The sequence below is a fragment of the Mustela erminea genome, chromosome 2 (genome assembly GCF_009829155.1).
Source record: "Mustela erminea isolate mMusErm1 chromosome 2, mMusErm1.Pri, whole genome shotgun sequence".
NCBI classification, from domain to species: domain Eukaryota; kingdom Metazoa; phylum Chordata; class Mammalia; order Carnivora; family Mustelidae; genus Mustela; species Mustela erminea.
This window is the reverse complement of record NC_045615.1, coordinates 133,198,205-133,221,833: the sequence shown is the minus strand read 5'-3', so window position 1 is coordinate 133,221,833 and position 23,629 is coordinate 133,198,205. Positions and strand designations below refer to the sequence as shown.

The following is a 23,629-nucleotide window of genomic DNA, read 5'->3' as shown; positions in this document are numbered from 1 at the left end:
TCCCTGCCTTTGGAAGTAAATGGGGGAGGGGGGATGGGTGAGCCTGGTGGTGGGTATTAAGGAGGGCACGTATTGCATGGAGCACTGGGTGTGGTGCATAAACAATGAATCTTGGAACACTAAATATATATATATATTTATATTTATATATTATTATATATTTAAGTATATATTTAATATATATATTATTTTATATATATATATATATATTTTTTTTTTTTTTAAAGTAGATAACATGGGGGGCCTGGGTGGTTCAGTGGGTTAAAGCCTCTGCCTTTGGCTTCGGCTCAGGTCATGATCCCAGGGTCCCGGGATTGAGCCCCACATTGGGCTCTCTGCTCGGCAGGGAGCCTGCTTCCCCCCCATCTCTCTCTCTCTCTCTCTCTCTCTCTCTCTCTGCTTCCCTCTCTGCCTACTTGTGATTCTGTCTGTCAAATAAATAAATAAATAAAATCTTTTTTAAGAAAATAGATAACTACAATAAACAAATAAAGGTATAATAACATTATAACAAGCGTTACAGAGAAAAAGAGGTGGCTATAACAAGAAATGATAAAAGAAGGGAGCCTACTTTACACGAAATAGTCTCAGCCAGCCTCTCTGAAAAAGAGACATTAAATGAGGGTCTACCAACAATGGAAGAGATCCACCTTGTAAAGGTTCGAGGTGGGCAGGAGCAGTTGGAGGCAGTTCCTCAGCTGTGGTAACGTAAGGCCCTGGGGCCGAATATTAGCAGGTTTGTTCAAAGAACTAAATAAAGGCAGAGCGGCTGAAGACAACTGTGACTCCTACTCTGCAAAGCCCTTCTGAAAAGGGCCAACTAACTAACTAACTAACCTAAGTAACGAGACCTTTCCTTCTTAACCCCATTCCTTAATTTATGCAGTCCCCTCAAAACATGAAACAAACCTTGTAAACCATATTATCAATGTAGAAATATTTCAAACACTCATAAATTCAACACCAATGGTCATCTGTTTGTTTAAAATAGTAAATTATAAACTCTAGAAGCTAAATAGAGGGCAGAACATTGCATGAGCCAAACTAGAACTACTTTGGAAAGTATTATTAATGATCAATTCAAAGAAAAAAAATTTTCCTTGCTCAATTCCCAGTAGAAATGATAACCCAACAGCTAGACCTAGACCTGGGTTTTTCTTGTTGGTGTCAATTTTTTAATCAGAATATCTAATTATTTCCTTATTTGTAGAAAAAACAGGACATCAAAATTTAATTATTATTTTACTCATCCTATCTCCAAATATTGCCCCACATACTATGAGACACATACTATCCTGTGTCTGATTAGCATTGCATGGTGAGAAGTAATTTTAACTATATCCCTGATATATCTGATATGATAACCAGAACATAATTTTTAAAAATCCCTTGAATCATAGTAAATATATACAACATGTCTGCATTTGCTGCTATTTTATAACTATCACATTCACTATTTTGTTTTTTGGTATTAAAAACAGTAAAACTTGGTCATTGAAGTAAAGCAAAACTCTGCCTGTCATTAACGAAGTAATCGCCTTTTCTCCAGCAACACTTGTCAACCGAGAAGTAATAAGTCATGACTCACTCCCCAAGTGCTGTTCTCAGAACTCCTGGATGGATGGAGAGAACGTATCAATTTTTATTTTCTAACTACGCTGGTGACTGGAAGGGAAAAGTGATTCACTAACCATGAGTGAAATAGGGAAAATAAACTGTCCCTGAAACTTTTCAGCATATGGAATATTGAACCCTTCTTAACGCTTCTTAACATGACTTTAAAAATCAAAATTCACAGTTCAATTATTAATTTGAAGTGGAGAGAACTTCTAGCCAGAAAAGAAACTAAGTGCATTAAAGAAAATATTCTTTAAAAGCAGGACTATTTTCTTATTACACAACAAGAGAGATGGAGGATTTCTGAATTTATATATTAGTTATGAATGGGAGCTAGGGGTCCATAAAATGGACCCATAGGGGTTTGAATCTTGGATCAGCCAACCTCTGAATGACCTTGAATCTCAGTTTCCCGATCTGTCAAGTAGTTCCTACTGCATAGAATGTTTGGAAAAATTAAGTAGAGTGATATATATGAAGTGTTTAGCATAGTGCTCAACAAATGATAGCCATAAATTCTTATCTGTTTCTTAAACAAGCTAATAGCCAGTACATACTGTTTGGAGGACAGTAAGAAGAATGGAGCCCGGAGAGCATAATTAACTGACAGGGGGTCAAGGCAATCCCATTCTGTTTCTGGCCTGATTCTAGAGCTTCAAGGCTCAATCAGTCTGTCCTCACCAAGGTCCTGGAGAACAGCTCCGGGTACCAAAGCCTTGTTCACTCTTTACATCTCTGGACTGAGAGTTTACCATATGTTAAGTGGATAGTGGGGGCAGGAGGTTTCGGTGCTAGCTTACATCTCTCACTATGGACCCTGAGCAGGCATAGCTGTCTCAGCATCCTGGGCTGCTCAGCTCTGGATTCCACATGCACCCCAGGATTTCCTTCCATTGGACAATTATATAAAGTCTCTAAAATTAACATAACCACAGAAGAAAGAAGATCAATAAACAGTCCCCAGAGAAACTACTTCCCACTTTTATAGTTTAATTTTCATCTTGGATTCACCACTATATCTTGTAGAGTGTTTTGCAAATAAACAGGGCTCGGAGAACTATTTGCTGAATTGAAATGAGCTAAGTTAGATTTTAATGTCAGAACAAAGTGACCTCACATGTTAGGAGAGAGGTAAATAACAACTGATATGATTACTTCCGTCTCTTTCTGTCCTGCTTCCAGTTCATATGTGAGGTGGGAAATAATGACTATTCACTTTTGAGGCAAAATAGCTGAGGCATATAATGTTGTTGGTGTCATTAAAGGCACCTTCTATACTACATTACAAATTATTGGATGCTAGAGAGTAAATAGTGTATTCTGCCTATAGAACCCAAGTCCCACTTCGCACCAAGGAACTTTATATAAGGTCAACCTTCATTCTCAAGCATGAAACTCCTTATTTTTCTTGAATAAGGAGTTTCTTGTGTATTCTGTGACTAAGATTCTTCAAACATGGAGGGGAAATAATCTCTTTTAGATTCTTCTTCAATCAGACTGTCACTATGGAAAATGTCTATAAATATGTCTTACGGTAGAAAGATTTTTAAACTAACTACATTGTACTATTACTCCAAGATACTGGTGTACGGATTCAACATTCTTAATTCCTAATAAAGATATAATCAATAGATTAAATTGTGCATACGTTTATCCTACACACAGGAAGTTTACTTCTCTTCTGCTTGGAACCATCCAAGGGAAATCCAATCACTTTGGGATGGAGAGAAGTTTGGACAAAATGAATAAACACAGCACTCAAGAATAAAGAGTAATCAGAAAGGATGAATACCCAACTTTTACATCAACACGAATGGGACAGGAGGAGATGAAGCTGAGTGCAATAAGTCAAGCAGAGAAAGTGAATTGTCATATGGTTTCACCTACTTGTGGAACATAAGGAAGAACACAGAGGACATTAGGAGAAGGAAAGGAAAAGTAAGGGGGGGAATCAGAGGGGGAGAGGAACCATGAGAAACTGCCGACTCTGAGTAATAAACTGAGGGTTTTAGAGGGAAGGGGACTGGGGGGTGAGCCTGGTAACGGGTATTAAAGAGGGCACGTATTGCATGGAGCACTGGGTGTTATATGTAAACAATGAATCTTGGAACACTGCCCCAAAACCTAATGATGTCCTGTATGGTGACTAACATAATACAATTGAAAAAAAAAAAAAAAAAAGAATATAGAGTAATGAACAAAGCATTAAAAGTACTACAGCAGATCCAGAGTTACTTGAGGGATCCTACTAAGTATCATTAAGACCAGATTTCATCCCCGAGATTTTCCCAGAATCAGGATAGAAAAAGACAACAGGGAAATTGAGTCACAGTCTTAGAAACATCAACCTAGAAAACTAAAAGCAGCTTTCCAAATCAGCAGTGGATTTCTACAGAATGTCAGTGCTGAATGGGGTAGTAGAGGAATGTGAATCCCGAGAGTGGCAATTTATTTTTTCTATGAGAATATGCCTGCAGAATGTGTAAAAGATTCTTACAAATTTTCCAATGTATTGAGGAAAAATAGCAATGTTCTCAGAATCTACCCTGCTGATAAATTTTTCTCAGTTGTTATTTTTTAAATTGATGAAAGAGATAAAATGTCAAAAGAAACCTACAAAGCTGACGGGAAAATATATGTGAAAGAAATCCTTATCCCGAGACACACTTCCTGTCTTACTCTTGTCGCTGATGTTTTTTAAGTCACTGAAAATTTGACATGTTATATCTTTTACCAATAAATGCCATAAATTTATCACAAATTATATTTCATAATCATGTTGCTTTTTTTCTTCCAAAAAGCATGAGGCCAAAATGGAACCCTGGGACAACCTAATTCTATTATCTTACCACCGTTGCCAGGGTAACAGGGGACTGTTGTTTCTACTGTCTGAGATGAAGGTTAAAACTGGCAAGAAGAAGAAAAACAGGGAGCCCAGACAGAAGGAAAAAAAAAAAAAAAAACCAGACTGGGTTCACTTAGAGATCTAGAGATGTTTTTGTTGTCTTTGTGGGATTGTAGTTCCAAGTCCACAGATAAACTAGACAGTTTCTTAAGAGCATGAAAGTGGTCCCCAAATGACCAGGAAAACTTCCCCTGAAGAGAAAGCATGATGTGATGTGGATGACGACTCTGGTCTGGGAAGTCACCACACCTCAGAGAGCAGAGAGTTCAGACAAATCTGTCAAAGTATCAATTACACATTGAAAAGGGGACCTTTTGCTGGTATGTCTTTTTGCATCGCCTTTTGCAAATGAATTAATGCAGTTTCCAAAGCTCTTGCATATATAAACTTGGAACCCTAAAATAATCTGACTGAGTTGGCTTTGATCTGCTCTGTTTGCAAATAGAAGCTTTTCCAAGTATGAATATATAAGTCATATTAGAGACTAAATAAAAATTCATTAATCATTTATATTGACTGCCTATTATTAACTCCTGAAGCTGGGAGTCTCTGTGAAGAGTCAACGGACTCTAGGGACAAGCCTTGATGCTTTGAGACCCAGGAAATAAACTAGGATGAGGAGTTGAGAAAAGTATGGTCCCCACTTTTGTATGAAAACTGCTTCATCTCTGACAGCTTGAAGATTAACAATCCCTGGGACCGTTAGAAGGTGACACCCCCAGCCTGGACACTGGGGCTTCACAAGGGGTGGGGGCAGCAGGTGAGGGAAGCAGCTAGGCAGCTTCAGGGCCATTGATAAGCATGAGCCAAAGGGGGAACATCTGCCACAGTTTTCCATCTGAGATTCACTGAGCCCCCTTTCCTGAAATAATTCTGGAGGCTTTGGAGCAAAGGACCCCAAGGTCCAGCCATCCATCTGCTGGAGGCTCTGTAATTGAGGGACCATCTATTTTCTCCGGCTGTGGAAGCCTGCATCTTATGGGCAGCAGTGCCTAACTGTGAAAGGCTGGACCCAGAGCCTTATTCGGGTAGTTCAAGATCAGATCTGGACATCTTCGCATTGCTGAGGATTTACCACGGGGCTACATCAGTTCTAAGAGGTGTATTTTCTCACTTGTTAATGTCTCCAAAATTGGTGGGCATCTGACCCTCACATATATCCGCAATGGTCATGATGTAACTGCCTTCACATTAAAGCTTAGAGACGGGTTTCCCAGACTCAGGAGAAAATCCAAGACAACAGCAAAGTACATTTTTAACAAATACCCCATCACCTGTGCTTTTGATCACAAGAAGGACTGACTGACTTGTGCAAAACATCACACACATCAATGACTCTGAGAGGAAAAGTGATTAATAAGACTCAAACTCAGAGTGCTTGGGACTATCCTAATTAATTTATTTTACATTTCTTTGCCTTTATATGTATGCTCAAGAGCGATATACGAAAACAATCTCTATATAAATACATCTAGAAGAGCTTTTTCCATATGTTTAAAAATTTTAAGCCATAATAATATATTGTGCCATGATTAAATTAGCGAGGCTTTTTTTTTTTTTCCTTTCTCAGGGGTTCATAAAATAAGGATGCACGTTGTAGCTGATAGCATCTTAGATTCGATGAAATATGGGCATATGCTACAATTTTCATATACATGTAACTTTTATTTAATGCTGTGCCACATCCAGAGGGACAGGCAAGAAACAACTTCATTCCCAGAAGCGATGCATTCTTACCAGGGGTCTGGAGCACACTGGGAGCCAGAGGATGGGCTATTAATTTGTTTGCTGTCTGCATGGGGTCACCTTTCTGTCCAACAAAGTCAGCCTCAGAGAGGCATCCAACCTGCCTTCCTCCCACTCCCATCTTCCCACTACCCTCCTTCTTTCCTGCCTCTCTGCTCTCTTCTCAAGACTCTAGTTCCCTTTGGTTGTCCCTGTGTGGGGTCAAAGTCACTGAATCTGGCTCCTCTCACCCCTCCATGGAGACAAGCTCCAGTCTTCCAGACATTTCAGAATAGGGCTTCTCTGAAAGCCCCAAGATGTTCTCTTGCCCGTAAGGATCGTATCTCACGGCCTGAATGTAATATGCATTGCAGGTGGGGGGAAGGGGCGGACGGAAGGAATGAACTGGGGGAAGAGAGAACCCTGCCCGTTGTTACCTTCTTCAACCTCACAACATGCCCGACAACAGGGGATTGCGAAACATTCATTTTACAGAGGGCAAAATGGGGTCTAAATGGTGAGTTGTGCACGAACTATAACAGGGACATGTAGAATGAAGAGCGGGGGCAGCGCATTGGCTGGGATTTACACTGGGGGGAAACGGTCTTTCATTTCCCTTAAAATAGTAATAAGCAGAGTATGTATTAATAACGAGCTCTCATATATTTACAAATGTTTACGGCGAATTTATGAGGCCTTACGTACAGGGGATCTAATTTGACTTAAAACAAAGCAGCTATTGGGGCGCCTGGGTGGCTCAGTGGGTTAATCCTCTGCCTTCGGCTCAGGTCATGATCTCAAGGTCCTGGGATCGAGTCCCGCATCAGGCTCTCTGCTCAGCGGGGAGCCTGCTTCTTCCTCGCTCTCTGCCTGCCTCTCTGCCTACCTGTGATTTCTCTGTCTGTGTGTCAAATAAATAAAAATCTTAAAAAAAAAAGATTTAAAAAAAAAACCAAAGCAGCTATTATTATTATTTCAATTTATTTTTTTAACTTTTTTTCACTGTCAAGTTTTTAATGAACAAACAAGTTAAATACAAACTTTCATATGCAAAATAGATCATTATATAACAGGCAGCCTCTGAGACGAGTACTAAATTTTCTTCCAATTTCAGTGGAGATGGAAAGGGAGGAGGGGGACAAAAATCCTAATGAGTACAAAACTTAATTTTGACTTTATATATTTACAAAAAAAAAAAAAACTTTGAGAAAAAACAGCTTTTACATTGAATAATTTTACATGTCTTTTGAAATCAACAGCCCTGGGACGCCTGGGTGGCTCAGTGGGTTGAGCCTCTGCTTCTGCTCGAGTCCTAATATCAGGGTCCTGGGATTAAGCCCAGCATCGCATTGGGCTCTCTGCTCAGCGGGGAGCCTGCTTCTTCCTCTTTCTGCCTGCCTCTTCGCCTACTTGTGATCTCTGTCTGTCAAATAAATAAATAAAATCTTTGAAAAAAAAAAGAAAAGAAAAGAAATCAACAGCCCAGGCCAGCCCTTACAATTCTGATGTTTATACTCAACCAGATCTGTGATGAAAAGGAAGATTTAGGGTTTAGAGTTACTTCAAATCCAGTTGCAAGAGTAGCCAAGTCACCCCTGTTCCAGAAACAGCGGTCTCTTTAGGATGACCATGACACTCTTCGGAAGATGCTTGGAGAACCCCAGTTCCACTCTTCCAGGCCCCCAAGCCAGTGTTTTCCTGTCAGACCAGACATCTTCTCCTCGCATCCTCAAGCCCTCAACACAAGATGGCCGGCTTCCAGGTGGCGGTCTCTGCTCCAGCCTTAGAGAAGTTCATTCCTTCCTCCCCTGCCTCCCCTCACCCCCACTGCCCTCCAGATCTTCAGCTGGGAGTGGAGATTGATTAACATTCTTTTCAAAAATAAAGAGCTCAAACAGGCAATTCAGAGTTAAAGGTCAGCGCAGCAGCAAACAACCACTGCCCATCATGTGAGCAAATGAGTGAGTGAACGAACACACGTGAACAAATACACAAAAGACAAATCATAAAGTCCTGCATTTCCCACATTCATACGAGAAAAAAGTCTTTAAAAAAAGTTATTAATTTTTGTGTTTGTTCTTGTGTGGGTTGAACCGTCCAGGCTCTGAGGAGGCACAGGCTTACACACAGGGTTGCAGGCAGAACCTCCACACGCCACATGAGGACTAGGGTGCAGGAGAAGCCGGCGCACACACCCTACAGCTCAGTGCCTGTGAGACAACAGAGGTGATGCAGGGACTTCATGCATGACGTACATGGAGACATCTGTCCTCCCTGTCAGAACCACCAGCAGCTGGAGGGCCTGGGCGGGACCTTCTCACAGCAACTAGTGAGGAAGGATTTCCCACAGTCTTCATCCAGAAGAGGCATCTGATGTGGAGTAAATCTGATAGGTTTGTCCCTAGAGAGATCTTCTGCATATTTACAAGTAAACATCCTGCAATCATTTCCATCCAACTGTTGAGGTATCTCATATGACTTCATGCTGTAGTGGGCCCACTCTAAAAGATTCAAATCAATATTTCTTTTGGTCTTACTTTCAACCCGTTAAATACTAAAGGCAAATCCCACAGATCCTGTGTCCCATTTGTCCCACAGAATCCAGATACTTAAGACACCTTTTTTTAGGTCTATCACCACCAGGTTCCAATGTACCTTCCTGTTCAAGGAGACTCACCCCTTTGGTCCATCTTGTCACTGCTTGGTAATCACCAGATTTTAATTTGGGATAGAAAAAAGTACTGAATGTGCGAAGTGCTGGATACCCTTGTTTTTTGTTTCTTTCCACCAGAAGATTCATGAAAAAATTAATGAGTTCATCATTGAGCCAGTGATAGTTCTTCAAGGTCTGGATATCCCCTCAAGTGACTACTTAGGACCTCATCCTGTGGGCCATGACCTAGGGCATTACTGATTTCCCTTTCCATGTCCTCTGTAAGTTCAAGATCATGAATCCTTTTATCCCTCTCTTTGCCTGAGCAATGCTTTTCTTTTGTCTCAAGTATTGACATTTTCCTCCTGAGTAAGCCATCGCTCCGACTGCCCAAGGCGGGGTGGGGCTGACACCTCTTCACACAGGTCACGTTCCAGCTGGCGCCCCCTCCGACCTTCATTTTCAAGTCTGATCCCAACTGTCCTCTCTGTATCAGAAATTTTCCCCCTTGAACAACATCCCTTCTCACTTCTCACCGAGCACAGAGGCCCCCTTGTTTCAACAACTCTCTGCTGTTTTGGAACACACTGAGTTGCTATGACTCCATGACTTTGCTCTTCCCCCAGCCTTTGGTCTTTACTGTGTCCATCTGACTTCTTTGAGAGCTGTGATAAGTCAGAGTTACAGGAGGAACAGAGTTTCCATGACCACCCTCTTTAAGTCACTCCAATAACCTTTGGTATTTCTCTCTTTCCTCTTTTTGAACATCCTCCTCATCGGTACAGTGGGGACACCTCAGACCCTTGCCACCCTCTTCAGAAATCACCTCCATTACAGCCTGTCCTTGAGGCTTCCAGGTTAAGGAACTCTCTGAAGGGCCTTTGCCATGATGACAGCCACCTGGTCTTCTGTTAATATCCCTCTGAGTTCAAAGGAAAACCAAAGGAAGGCAGGACTCTGCAGGGCTGATCTCAGGTTACCATCACTTATTCTATTAGGAGATTTATTACTCAATTTCAGCATGTTGTTCCAGGACCTGCCAGTTCACAAGATGAAGAGTTCGAAAATACCTCTCCTGAAGGGGTCACATTCCGTGTTCCCTTACAAGTGGAAGTTACCACAGGTTTTGTGGTCAGCTGGAATGGGAATCCAAATAAGCTGAAACCATTGAAGACACTGGTTTTGACTTGGTGAATGAAATAATCCAATCTTCCTCTTTCGACTGGTATTTCATCAGCATCCACTGCAGAAAACAAAGTGCTGTTCGAGCGCTGCCTCTTTAGGAGGGCCTGGGAAGGGGGCACAGGCCAGTGACAGAAACAGAAAATGGTGCCGAGAATCCTAGCCAGCCATTTGTAAACACCAGGCCCAAGCAGCAGCCGTGGCTACGAGAAGCAAACCCAGAGCTGTTACTGCCACTGCTGCCTCGGCCACCACTGCCAAACTGTTATTTCAATTTATAGTTACCCAATTATTATTTTTTTTAAGATTTTATTTATTTATTTGTCAGAGAGAGAGAAATAGGCAGGCAGAAGGAGAAGTGGCTCCCTGCTGAGCAAGCAGCCCCATGTAGGACTCAATCCCATGACCCTGTGATCATGACCTGAGCCAAAGGCAGACTCTTAACTGATTTAGCCACCCAGGTGCCCCTATATATACCCAATTTTTATAGACACTGAAAGAAGGCTATAAAATGTATGCAAGATAGCAACATGCAATAAATTTAAAATAATCCAGAAAAAGGAGACATGGGCAAAATAAAGATAGGAGGTAAATATTAATATATCCAACTTTCAGACAGAAGGAAATGAGGCATGTGAGATAAAATTATTCTTAATTGATTACTTACCCCACCTTTCTATGTCCTACATAATGAAACATCTGAGTTGAAGTTGAATGCCAGTAACCTCTCCAAAGTCAGAAAACCAATCTCCATCTTGATATGTTCGCTTTGTCCCTCACAAACTCAACTGCTTAATTTCCCAACCGATTCATTTACTCGGCAAATACTTTTGAGTAGGTTTCTTGTACCCAGCATTGCCCTTGGCCCTGTCTGTACAAATAGGAACAAGGTAAATCTCCATCAATACAGAAAGTGGCCTGCTCTACTTCTTCCTTTCTAAGTGGATATCCAGTTCAAATACCAACACAGAGCAATTTGAACATAAGTATTTTAACCTCCAAAAGTTCCCAAGATATCTACAATTGTTTGTGGTTAAGAAGTAGTACCCAAGAAATAGTATTCTCCACAGAAAATAATGTTCCTAGTAAATACACAAGAAAAAAGTGAGGCATGTCCACATGTCCTAGTATATAATCTGCTTTGAACTCCCTTATTAATATATTTGTTCTTCATAAATAAATGACTTGAATTATGCTGTCCTGATATAGTGTATAGTGAATAACAGCTTATCATCAAAAAAGAACATTTTCATGAAAGGTTATTTCATCTTTCCAGTTTTCCTCATCACTCCTTACATAAAAGTCTAATGAAATCTCAGACAAATGCAGAACGCTACATTTTAAAACAGAATCATGATCAGCACTCATCTTTTTCTCACACTAGAGTTTCTAGTATTTCTTTTATGTTGATCATGATGTACACTGTATGCACAAGAAATCTTCAGCATAAAAGGCTGAAGACTCAAAGAAGACTTCTTAATCAAAGTCTATGGATCCGTTTAATTTTCATATGCTGAAATAAATCCTTTTTACTATCAACTTTCTTGCTCAATATGTCAACGTTGAATTCTCCAAAACCAACGTATAGCAAACCATTGATGTTCTCAGAGTATCAGTCTCACATTCAATATAAACTTGAGGATTTATATCAGAGATAGTGTGAGTAGTGGAGGAATTATCAATATCTACATCAAACATCTGAAAAGTATTGAATCAAACTGGAGAATTTAACAGAACTATTGGCTTAATTTTACTCAACTTAATTAAAACAAACAAACAAACAAACAAACAAACACCTTACAGGAAGTTTAGCACAAATTTAGCACATAAGGAAATAAACATACGGCTAAGTGGGGAAATTTTTTTTAAATGCCTTCTATCATAAGGTAATTCTGATCAATGACTCTTCCTCTATGAAAGAGGCAGGATATAACTGATAGTTGTTTTTTACTTCATTGACTAAGCACATGCCCAGCAATATGATTGTCAGGACATACCATGTATAAAATTGCTCCAGAAGTTAGGTCTCCTTTTCTTTTCAGTTTATTGTTTTACCTACTGAATTATTCCTCTTAATACATGCCAAGTTTCATTCGTTTCTTCTAAACATAGAGTTATACTTAGGAATACTCCATGACTGGTAAGAAGTTGATCCCTACTCATGTCTGAGTAATTCAACTTAACAATTTGATAATTATGTTCCCTTTACTATCGACTTATTCCTTAGAAGCATATTTTACCTGAATATCACAAAATGGGCTCTCAGCTAAACAAAGGATGATAGTCCAATAATTTAAGGCCTGGCCTTGATTATAACACTAGAATATTATTTTAGAACATAAAAAAGGCATGGTAAAACAGTTTTAAAAGTAAATTATATAACAAGAAAATTTCTATTAAAAAACAGAGACAGAAAACTAAATACATAAATGTTGGAGGACATGGAAAGTTGAAAGCTTCCTACAGTTACCAATGGGTGTATACATTCTGGATCCCATGACCAGAAAAGCCACTCACAGTTCTATAATGTATATTTGATAAAGGTACATAAGAGAGAAGAGAGAAACAGAACTGGGAATAGATGAAGGGGAAATCTGGGGCTTCGCATGGGCCAGTGATGACACAGCACCCTGAATAGTAGGTTGTAATTCATTCACCTCACTGTAACCAAAAATAGATATGTGATTGTCTCATGGTTGGGATGTGATGGTTAGTTTTTATTTTTTATTTTTGTGCTTTTCTGTATTTTCAGATGAGCCTATTTTACCTTCATACTTACTCGCTACAGTTATTCCACAGATTTTTGAGTTATATTTATACAAGTTCATTTATACAAAATAAAATGTACCTATTTAGTACAGATTGGTGACTTTTAACACATACAGACAGGACTCCTTAGATTTTTAAGTGACTTGCTTAAACCAGAGCTTCTGTACCCAAATCCAGTGTTTTTCCCACTACCTCAAAATAACTTTCACAAAGTTACCCCCGAACTTCCCTTCATTTCTGTTTGTATTCCATAATAATACATCATACCATTTTATAACCTTAAAAAATTAATTACTATAATAAACGCCTCCACACAAGTGCATGTGGGAGGACATCATTAGATGTGCCCTTTGTTAGGTGAAACAATGGAATTGAGAGAAAGTAATTTTTCACAGTGAGAAAGCAGAGACCAGATAGGAAATCAGGACATCGTGGGCCTGACATTTGCTTTGGTGAATTTTAATGACTAACCTTTTTGCCGAATAGCAGTTGGCCCATCTTAAAAAGATAAGGAAGCCAAGATTCCATACCTTTAAAAGTAAGCCATTCTAGAAGGAGTGATAACTTCCAACTCACTCCTGGTGTCCTTCTTTCTACCTGCCATGGATCATTTGGGAGATCCAGGGGAGTTTTTGGAGATATTAGAAACAGAGACAAGAGTAATGTTGAAGGGAAGAAAAATGAGCCGCTGGCTCCAATCGACACAGCACAGTGAGTCTGGACACAAGGAGATGGATACGATATGAGGTCAGCCACCCAGACGATGGGATGATATTCCTACAGCTGTTAGGACATTGTTCCCAACTAGACTGGCAACAGCTTGTAGTCTAGCTCAGAAATCAGATCTCCCTCACCCAAAATAAATTAATTAACACCCACCCCTCTGAGTTAAATAGCCCTGTCTGCCTGCCCAGCTTCTGTCAGCATTCTTTCTTCCTTAATGCCTGCTCCTTCACTGAGCTTTCTAACTGCCCTCAGCGCTGCCAAGCAGACAGTTCCTGTTCTTTAATTCGCTTTTATCATGTTAGAAGATTGCCATCAAGCCTTAATAACATTCTGCAGCCCAGGGAGACATGAGCCATCCCTAAAGCCCAGCTAACTTTTTGTTACAGGCACCTGTTCAAAAGATTGACATCTGCCCAGGCTCAGGGAGCACAGGACACACACACTCTGAAGAAGCATCAGTTGGGGGGGGGGGCGACAGAAAATGGACTAGCCTCTTTGACTTTATTCTTTTGTCAGGTTTCTTATTCTTTTTAGGAATATCCAATGATCAGCCAATACTCTTCTATAATCTAAAAGATGACCAAGGACAGTTGAGACTAAAATCTTGAGAAGCGTTCCCTGCCAACTTTCCAGATGGCCCTCATGCGTCGTAACGTTGCATTGATGATGATGATGATAACACTCTGCCTTCATTTAGTGCTTTATTTAGCTTCCAATGGCTCTCACGTGCCTCACACATCAGGTCAATGAAAAGGGATCTGAAGAAATTGATTTTGCAAAATAATCACCCAAATAGCTGCTTAGTGAGAGAAAATTTTAATTTTCAATCAGATGATGATGTTGGCAAGCAAATATGTAATTATTTGCAAACTCAGACATATATTACTTGAAGCACAGCCAGGACTACAGCCTTCTGTGGCCTGGGACAGCCTGGGAAGAGGGAAGACAGAGCCCAGTGTTGGGACAGGCTGTGAAGGCTCTTGATTGAGCACAGACACACCAGAAAGGGGCGGCGGCGGGGGTGGGGTGGTGGCAGTGCACGAAGAGAGACTTCTCTAACTTTTCAGTGTGGCTTGACACCAATTATAAGAAACACATCAATTTGCCTACTGTACAACGTTTTCTTCTTAGAGACTGTGCATGAAACCTATCCCTGGCCTCAGGAGACCTTAGACCTAACTAATCATTTGGCTTTGTCTCTGGAGAACTTCTAACTTTTTGCAGTGATTCTCATCCATGGTTGTAGGCACTAAAATTCAGGGTCATTCTTGGATAATTTTTCACCATATACATGAAGAGGCCAAGAAAGCCATTTGTAAAGACAGGGAAAGAGGAAATGCAGATAAACAGAGGAAAACTGAAACAGAGTTTGGAGTGGGGAGTGCTAGCAGGACAGAGAAACAGAGAAATGTCCCTTAGCTCCCAGTCTCATTCCCATTACTGGCTCTGGTCTGATTGCAGGAGAATACAGTTAGTTTTCTAGCCTGTTTGGTTCAGACACCTCTGAGGAACGTGGGATTTGAGGAACCCCCACTGGGAAATGTTGCCAGTTCTGTCAGCCTCCCTGTTTGACATTCAGATCACAGCGATGTCCTTGCCTGTCCTCTTAAAAGAGTCCTTTGCTTCTGACTTCACAGCGCCCTCTTAGTGTTCATGAGTTTGCGTATTAGGGTCTTTCCCTCAGTTCTCAATGTTCCAGCAGTGGGTCAGCTCTCTGCAGGATTAGGGGAATTCATGGGCTTTACAGATCGCTCTGGATCACTGTGTTCTATCCTGAAGCTCTCCAAATAAAGAAGCAATTAATCTATTTTACAGAAGATAGAGCTGTCAGTGAGGCCAAGTGCAAGGACCAAGAAGCCAACCGACTGGAATTAAAATACTAGTTAGGAGTCAAGTTGTGAGACTGGTAAGTTCATTTTTCTTAACATCACTGAACTTTCCTCTCTTTGCCTGTAAAATATTAGGTCTCACCACATGAAAATGTCATTTCTGCAGGTCAAAAATGATAAAGGATAAGTAACTTCACAGGGATAAATCTAACAGCATCATACGTGTCTCACAGGTGAATGAGAATTTGAGTTTTGAATGCCTCATGATTTAAGATATATAATAGAATTAAGATATAATAGAGCCACAAAATGAGCTCAGCCTTTTGCCAAACAACCTCACATTAAAAAAAAAAAATTAAGATTTTATTTATTTATTTGAGACAGAGAGAGAGAGAGCACAAGTGGTGGGGAGGGGCTGAGAGAGAGGGACGAGCAGCCTCCCCACTGAGCAAGGAATCCCAATGTTGGGCTCTTTCCCAGGACCCTGAGATCAGATCACGACCTGAGCTGGAGGCAGACACTTAACCCACTGAGCCACCCTGGCACCCCATAAAGCAACCTCACATGAATACCATCTTTCTGCAACCACGGTGTGGAACAGGTCTTTTGGCTGGTGATGTCCTTCCTACAGTGACAATCAGCTATCTCAGTAGTCAGGCTCTGCCAGGGCAGGTTAGCCAGTCCCCACGTGGCTAGTCCTTAGGTGTCAATCCTAAGAGAGGCAATGCCATGGTGGAGTCCTCTTCTTGTTCTAGAAATTCTAAAATTATAAATTTGCAATGGCCAAAGTCTGTGCTGAATGATTCAAGCAATCCCTCTTCCTGGACCACTTACCCTTAAATAAACACATAACTTGTTCCCCAGTTTCTCCCAATCTCTGTACTTAGTGTTACACTGTCAGTGGGGTGACCAGATTGCTGTCAACGGTGCCTGGGACTGGGCCAGTAGACGTCCGTTATTCCAGAATTACTAAATAGTGCATACTCAATATAAGTTTGAAATAGTGCATACTTATTTGAATACTCAAAATATCTGCATTAGAAAATAAATGAGGGGGGCACCTGGGTGGCTCAGTGGGTTAAAGCCTCTGCCTTCAGCTCAGGTCATGATCTCAGGGTCCTGGGATCCAGCCCTGCATCGGGCTCTCTGCTCAGCGGGGAGCCTTCTTTCCCCTCTCTCTCTCTCTGCCTACTTGTGATTTCCCTCTCTGTTAAATAAATAAGTAAAATTGTAAAAATAAATAAATAAATAAATGAATAAATAGAATGAGGGGAGCCTGGGTGGTTCAGTAGCTTAAGCATCTGACTATTTCAGCTGAGATCATGATCTCAGGGTCATGGGAATCTCAGGGTCAGGATCTCAGGCCTTGGACTCCATGCTCAGTGGGAAGTCTGCTTGAGATTCTGCTTGAGGTTCTCCTTCTTCCTCAGTCCCGCCCCCTGCCTGCACACCCTCTTTCTCTCAAATAAATAAATGTTTAAAAAAAAAAAAAAAGAATGAAAGAAGTGATATAATCATTCTGCCTTCCCTGACAACTTAGATAAAATCTGCCACTACTTCTCTTAACCTGCCTTATTATTCTTCACATCATAATGATTTGTCTCTTACAGTCTGTCTTCCCATTGTAAACTGCTCTAGAGCAAAGACTTAAAAAATTGTGATAAATGCTATATTCCAGCATTTAGAACAATCCCTAGAAGACACTTGGGAGGTATTCCAAAGATCCTTGTTGAATGAATTTAAAAATTAAGGATTGAGACAAGTTTCCTTTCTAAATAGTAATATTTATTTTAATTAGCTGGTAAAATAATAATCAACTAAACCCATACCCAATCTTTTCTTAAAATGCTTCAACATTCTTATACAGCAGTATTCTTTTTACAACTGTGTTGCCTTGCAATATTTCCTCCAACCTACTCAGGACCCACTGCCCTCCACATTCCCAGTAGAGGATTTTGCCCATGGCCCTTAGGTGTATTTTCAAATGGCTTGCTTTGGGTGAGCCTCTCCAGAGTGTCTGTTCCCTCAGCTCTACTAAGTTGGCCATGGGTCATATAACCCTACCCTTTGGCTGGCCCAGCAAGATTACTTGGAATTAGAGCACAGCAGTTCTGAGAGTTTCCAACAGCGAGCAAGATAAAGAAAATCGCTGCCTTCACTCCAAGGGATTTGCAGCTCTTGGCTCTTCATGAGGCCTGGGCTAATGTCTTGCCATGTATACCTCTAGTTACTCCACCTGTTTACTGAACCTACTTTGAATAGATTTATGTGGCTTACAGCCAATAACTGAGTCGCTGGGGAAAATTCACCAAAAGAACTGTTCCTTCTTATTTCTGTAAAGCATCATCCAGGCATAAACTCCCTGGTGATCACTTCTCTGGGACCCAAAACTCCAAACAGGAAAAGCTTTCACTCTCTGGACCTGATTAGACATAGACTGGCTTTAGGGAAATGGAACATCAGAATGAAAACATATTAATGGTTCAAAGCTATTTCATGAATTTCCTTGACGTCCCCATGCTCACCAGACATTACCGACATGTGTGTTTCTGTTACCTAAGCATAAAATATCTAAAATAGAACATCATTATTCCTTCTTCTCTTCTTTCTAATCAGCTCCGCTTCTGCCAATAGCACTCCTTTTTAAGGAGATTTAGAATTTCTGCCCTACAATCCCATCCGCTTCCTTTGTCTCTCTCCACGTGGTTACCAAACCTGTAAGAATTACTGTGCTCCCTCCTAAATGGATCTCAGTGCATCCCTTTGCATATGCCTAAGTCCTCAGTGTGAAAAGAAAACTGTACTCAGAACTGGTAGATCTAGGTTTATTCCAAACTGCCCTGCTACCTAGCTTCAAGTCCAGCCACATAAAAACTCACACATTCTGGGCACCTGGGGGCTCAGTGGGTTGGGCCGCTGCCTTTGGCAGTGAGTCGTGATCTCAGGGTCCTGGGATCGAGTCCCGCATTGGGCTCTCTGCTCAGCAGGGAGCCTGCTTCCCCCCACCTCTCTCTCTGCCTGCCTCTCCATCTACTTGTGATCTCTGTAAAATAAATAAAATCTTTAAAAAAAAAAAAAAACTCACACATTCTGAGTTTCTAAATGTAAAGATATAGGCCAGATCATTTGAATGGAGGAAGCTGAGCACCCACCTGTCTGAAACAATTAAGATTAACTATCATTTCTTATCCAATAAATTCACTGTTCAATAAATCCTATGCGCACTTTACACCATCAAAGTGTTTCCATGCGGTGATTTTTTTCTCTTTCCTTTCTACCTTTCCATTTACTTACTTTTCATTTACTTCTTTCCCTATGCCCATACACTGTTTCTATTTTTGAAATATCTTGTTTCAGCTTTCTCCACATTTGATTTTTATGCCCTGGCACCTGGAGAACACACGAATAAGTTCCAATTTTAGATGGTACAGCTGGGCTTTTATGGGAAGTGGAAAAGGACAAAACCCCTTTTTAACAACCTGGCCAGCTCATCTGGCTTTTCTAACTGTTGCTTTATGCTTCATGTTTCAGAGGACTAAGTAACATTCTCTTGTCAACAAAGCACCAGTGGCCCTGACTGCAATCCCTTGTTGTAAAAACAGACAGAGATAAATAACCTGGCTTGTACATTTCAATATTTTATGAATGGACTCTAGCCTCAGGGAACTATCTCAGACTCTAAGTCATAACTCAGTCAATGATTCACTGCATATGGTTAGTTAAAAGTCTGAGTCTCTCCGACTGTATCAATGGTCCATAACTGTATCATTCTTAAAATCTCCTTTTGTACCAAATACTTCAATATCCCCTTTACTATTCTGAAATGAAAAGCATGGACTCTATAATCCATCTACACAGAAATAACACATTCCCACCACTGTTTCTTCTTTACAATTCTAAAGCAAACCAGGCTTTGAAATCTGAAAACTTTTATCCAAGTTTGGCTGTTAAATTTACCTGGCTGCATCCCCCAACCTGAATTGATGAGAATTATGTATTTTATTTTTCCCATCTGCTATGAATAGTTGCTACAACAAAATCAGTGCATTTGGTAGCAGATCCCATATTCCACAGAGTACTACATTCTATTAGCTGTATGTACTTCACTGGTTTTCTAAAATGTGAAAACGACTGAAAATAATTCTGGCTAAAATATTCAGAAAATGGTTTTTGTAACCATGTAACTTACCTGCACACAAAAACTCAGTATATACTCTAACTCTAGCATAAAGAAGAAATAAAGGATACTAATCTATAAAAACCCATACCCACATCATTATGTAAGCCCTTGGACATGACATAGTAGCAGATATATTGAAGTGGACTGATGCCTGTGCCAAGTCCTAGAAGCAACCCATCACTGGGTATCATAGGCACATATGCAAACTGGCAAGAGTGGGTCATGTCAAGTCCACAACTGCATGACCAACACAATGACATAATTTTCTGAAATGAAGAATAACTTTTGATAAAATGTCCAACAAAGCAAAAATACTATACTCCCTTCAATTTACACATCAGTTGCATTTCCTGGAAAATGAACTGTGTATTAAAATTTTATTGGGGCATCTGGGTGGTTCAGTCAATTAAGCATCTACCTTCAGCTCAGGTCATGATCTCAGGATCCTGGGACTGAGCCCTGTGCAGGGTCCTTGCTCAATGGGGAGTCTGCTTCTCCCTCTCCCGCTTCCCCTGTTTGTGCTCTCTCCTCTCTCTCTCTCTGTCATATAAATAAAATATTTAAAAAGAACTTTATTAAAAAGCAACTTGTGTTCACACATCAGACAGAATTCATTTCAAAGCTAATATTTGTATTTGAATTTGTACAGGATAGATACACATTTGTGGGGCCGGTCTCTCCCACGCATGGCAAGACATCTAGAATCCCTGGATCCAACTTTACTAAATGACAGAGGAAGCCCCTCCTTAAATTTTAAACAACAGAAAAACACTCTCCCCTCATTTCCAGAAGGCCACCCCCCATCCCTCAGAGGGGAGTAATTCAAATTTGTATTAGCATTATTTTAGCCAGCGCTTGCTTTATCCAGATTTATTTCCTGTCTGATCATTATGATTTTCACCTAAATGAGTTGCCAAAATACATTACCTTTGATTTTATGTAACAGTAAAGTTAGGATACAAAAAGTATATAAACATCTACAAGTACCAAAACATTTGATGATGCAGGAAAAGGGGCACAAATAAGGAATACAAATAAATTATAATCTAAAGAGTTACATACAATGCTTCCTTTGATTATTTATTAAAACCCACAAGTAAAGTGAAAGGAATGTTTTTCCTTAAAAAGCACTGGACTGATATATCTTCAGTTTCTCTAAGACCACAGTAGCCTTAGGAGGATTTGGAAAACAGATTAAATTGGGAGAGAATCTTAACCCAGTCCTTGAAGATGCTCTGGAATCTCAGCTACCTCCCTCCCCAGTACATCCCAGCCATATAGGAACCCTGATATCATGATTGTTAGCAGCATTCCGTCTGCGGGCATGCATATCGCCCCTGCTTCTTCCCCAAGACCCTTGTTCCATTCATTCTTCTGCCGTCCATTCCACCCATTTGATTGAGCACATATGTTAAACAGTTAAACAGCAGGGATTCAAAACCTTGTTAAATTCCTGCCCTCCAAGAACTTCAGGTATGGTCTAAGAGGCAGTATGGTAGAGATGAAGTGCCATAGACTATGCAAGTAGGTAGGAGGGATACTTAGGCTAAGACACAGAAGGTCATAGACAGCTTCTGAGAAAAAATTAATAGTTACTGCTGATAGGATTCCCAAGAGCGCTAAAGAAAATCCTTTTGCAATAAAGGCAAATGGAAAGAGAAATATTGCTTGCATCATCAAAGATAAAAATTTACCCCTTTTCTGAGTTTCATACTCAATGGAAAGAAAACCGGATGGTAGTCCATTTGTTCAAAAGCATGGTTTTTAGAACACCTATAAATACAGGTTTACTGAATACCTATAAAATATCATATAACCCTAAGTCCTTATCTTTGTTATTTTTTCCCAAGCTATGCTTTAGATTAAGAAAATCTACCCAAATATTTCCTTCTCAAGAGTTCTTAATATTCCACAGTTGCTATCTGGTTTTGCCTCACTTTCTCTATAAAAAGGATATATATTTTTATCACCACAGTTGAGGGCACAAATACCCAAAAGCACTATGTGTCCAAAGACATGTTTTTACCACTTTTAGTGACTGTCTATTAGTTTACAAATAAAGTGAGAGGATAAATAAAAAGCTTGGTGGCGGTAACTTACCATTCAATAAGTAAGATTAGCTCTTAGAATAGAAATGTTCCTGAGAAAACTGTTTTTGCTATTTTGGAAGTAATATCATAGCTGGAACATGGAACTGAGAAGTTGCTTCTCAAACGTGGAAGATATAAAAACATTTTCCATTTTCATGGCCTATTTAGATAAGTTTAGACTGGTTGCTGCTTTGAATGCCAAAATATTCTTGGTTTTTCATTTGTGAACTACATCTTTCTTAATTTCTCAGCAATTAAATTGCGCAATTTAAAATTGTGAAGTCTAATTGGAGATAAGAAGCTGGATCCTTAAAAAGTATAAGTTGAAGTGAGAAACTCACTTTAGCTTATACTAATGCTTTTCCTTTTGGATAATCTCCATTTCAGATGCTTCATAAATAATAAATAATAATGAGAGAAATCACATTTATTAAGGATTTTCTAGGTGCCAAAAATGCTCCATATGTTACTTCTTTTAGTTCTTAAAGTAAACCTGTGAAATACGTAATAATGTCCCAACTTTACAGATGGAAAAAATGAGACACTAAATACTTTACTCAAAATCATGAAGGCAGAACTGAGATTCAAGCACAAAACTGGCTGATTTTGCTTTCCAGATTATAGACATCATGATATCGGAACGAAAAGACCAACTCTTTGATGTTTCTATTCTCCCACTTCTGGGTTCCTGCTTTCATGCTCAGAAAATGCAACTGGATTCTTATCCTCGATACATCCTTATTCTATGACCTGTGCTCCCCACAGCTTTCATGCAGTAGATTTCACTCAAATACCCCTTTTGGGAGCAACACGTAGGGGGAAAAAAAAAAATTAAAAGTCTCTGAGAGATGGTAGTACAAACTCACTCGATGGTGAGACCCTTCATGAGTCTGATGCCAAATGTCATAAATGTTAGGAAACCAGAAGCCAAATACTGCACCAAAGTAATGTTTTATAACTGCTCTGGTTGGTTTCATTTATCATCACCTTCCAATACCTACACTTTTTCTCCCATTTCTAGGATATATGTATCTCTTGAAAGAACCTGAAAACAGCAGTTGGCTAAATCCATAATGTACCAGCCCAATCGTGAGAAGGGAAACGATGGACAATGCTTACAGAAAGTCAGAACTAGAAAGAAACTTAGATATCAAAATACATTTGATCAGTTTCCAAAGAAGAGAACCAGGGTGGTCTCATGAGTGGTTAGGAACATTATCCAAACTAAGACTGGTTTCCAATGGAGATATTGTTTCATTACCACTGTTCCGTGCTACCAAGTCTGAATAATGCCTAAGAGATCATATCTACACTCTTGGGTTAAGTTTTAAGTTCACTTTGCTTATTGCTATGCTATGTACATTGAATATATAGCCCCCTGAGCCGATGAGTATTGTTACGGATCCTCTTTCCTCTTAGTTCCCCTGATAGATGCTGGTCACCTGTTTCTCCATTATTTTCCCTTCTACTCCACACCTGTTGGGCTCTGCAGCCTTTGGCTTTACAACTTTACCTTAGCCTTTATCTTCCTTCCATCTCAAATTTCAGTGCAAAGCTTATATATTATTTTATTTGGAACAACAAGCAGGAAAGTGAAGCTTGATAGAGACCAAGAAAAACATTAAGACCAAAGGAGAGTGTCATTATTCAGGCAAACTCAAAGGACCTACTGAAAAGAGGAGAAAGAGGAAGGAAAAAGAGAAGAAGCCAGGCATGGACAGCCCTCGAATTAGAGAAAACAAAGAGGTTTATCCAGAAGAGTGTGAAAAATTCATCTCCCACTCAGAAAAGCACCTGTGTTCAATGAGGTGGCGGGGGGGGGAGGCATGGCAGCAGAGGATAGGTAGGGTGATCTGGGTAGGGTGATCAATGCAGGACTAATGTGAGGTGGGGGAGGGGACAGGGTCAGGGTTCTGACTCCTTCTCTGGGAACAGACTCCATCATGTGCCCAA

General features: G+C 40.1%; 1 pseudogene; it reads right to left on the bottom strand.

Moving 5' to 3' along the window:
• Positions 1-7,667: 7,667 nt before the first annotated feature.
• On the bottom strand, positions 7,668-9,828 carry LOC116582594 (annotated as a pseudogene).
• Positions 9,829-23,629: the final 13,801 nt, after the last annotated feature.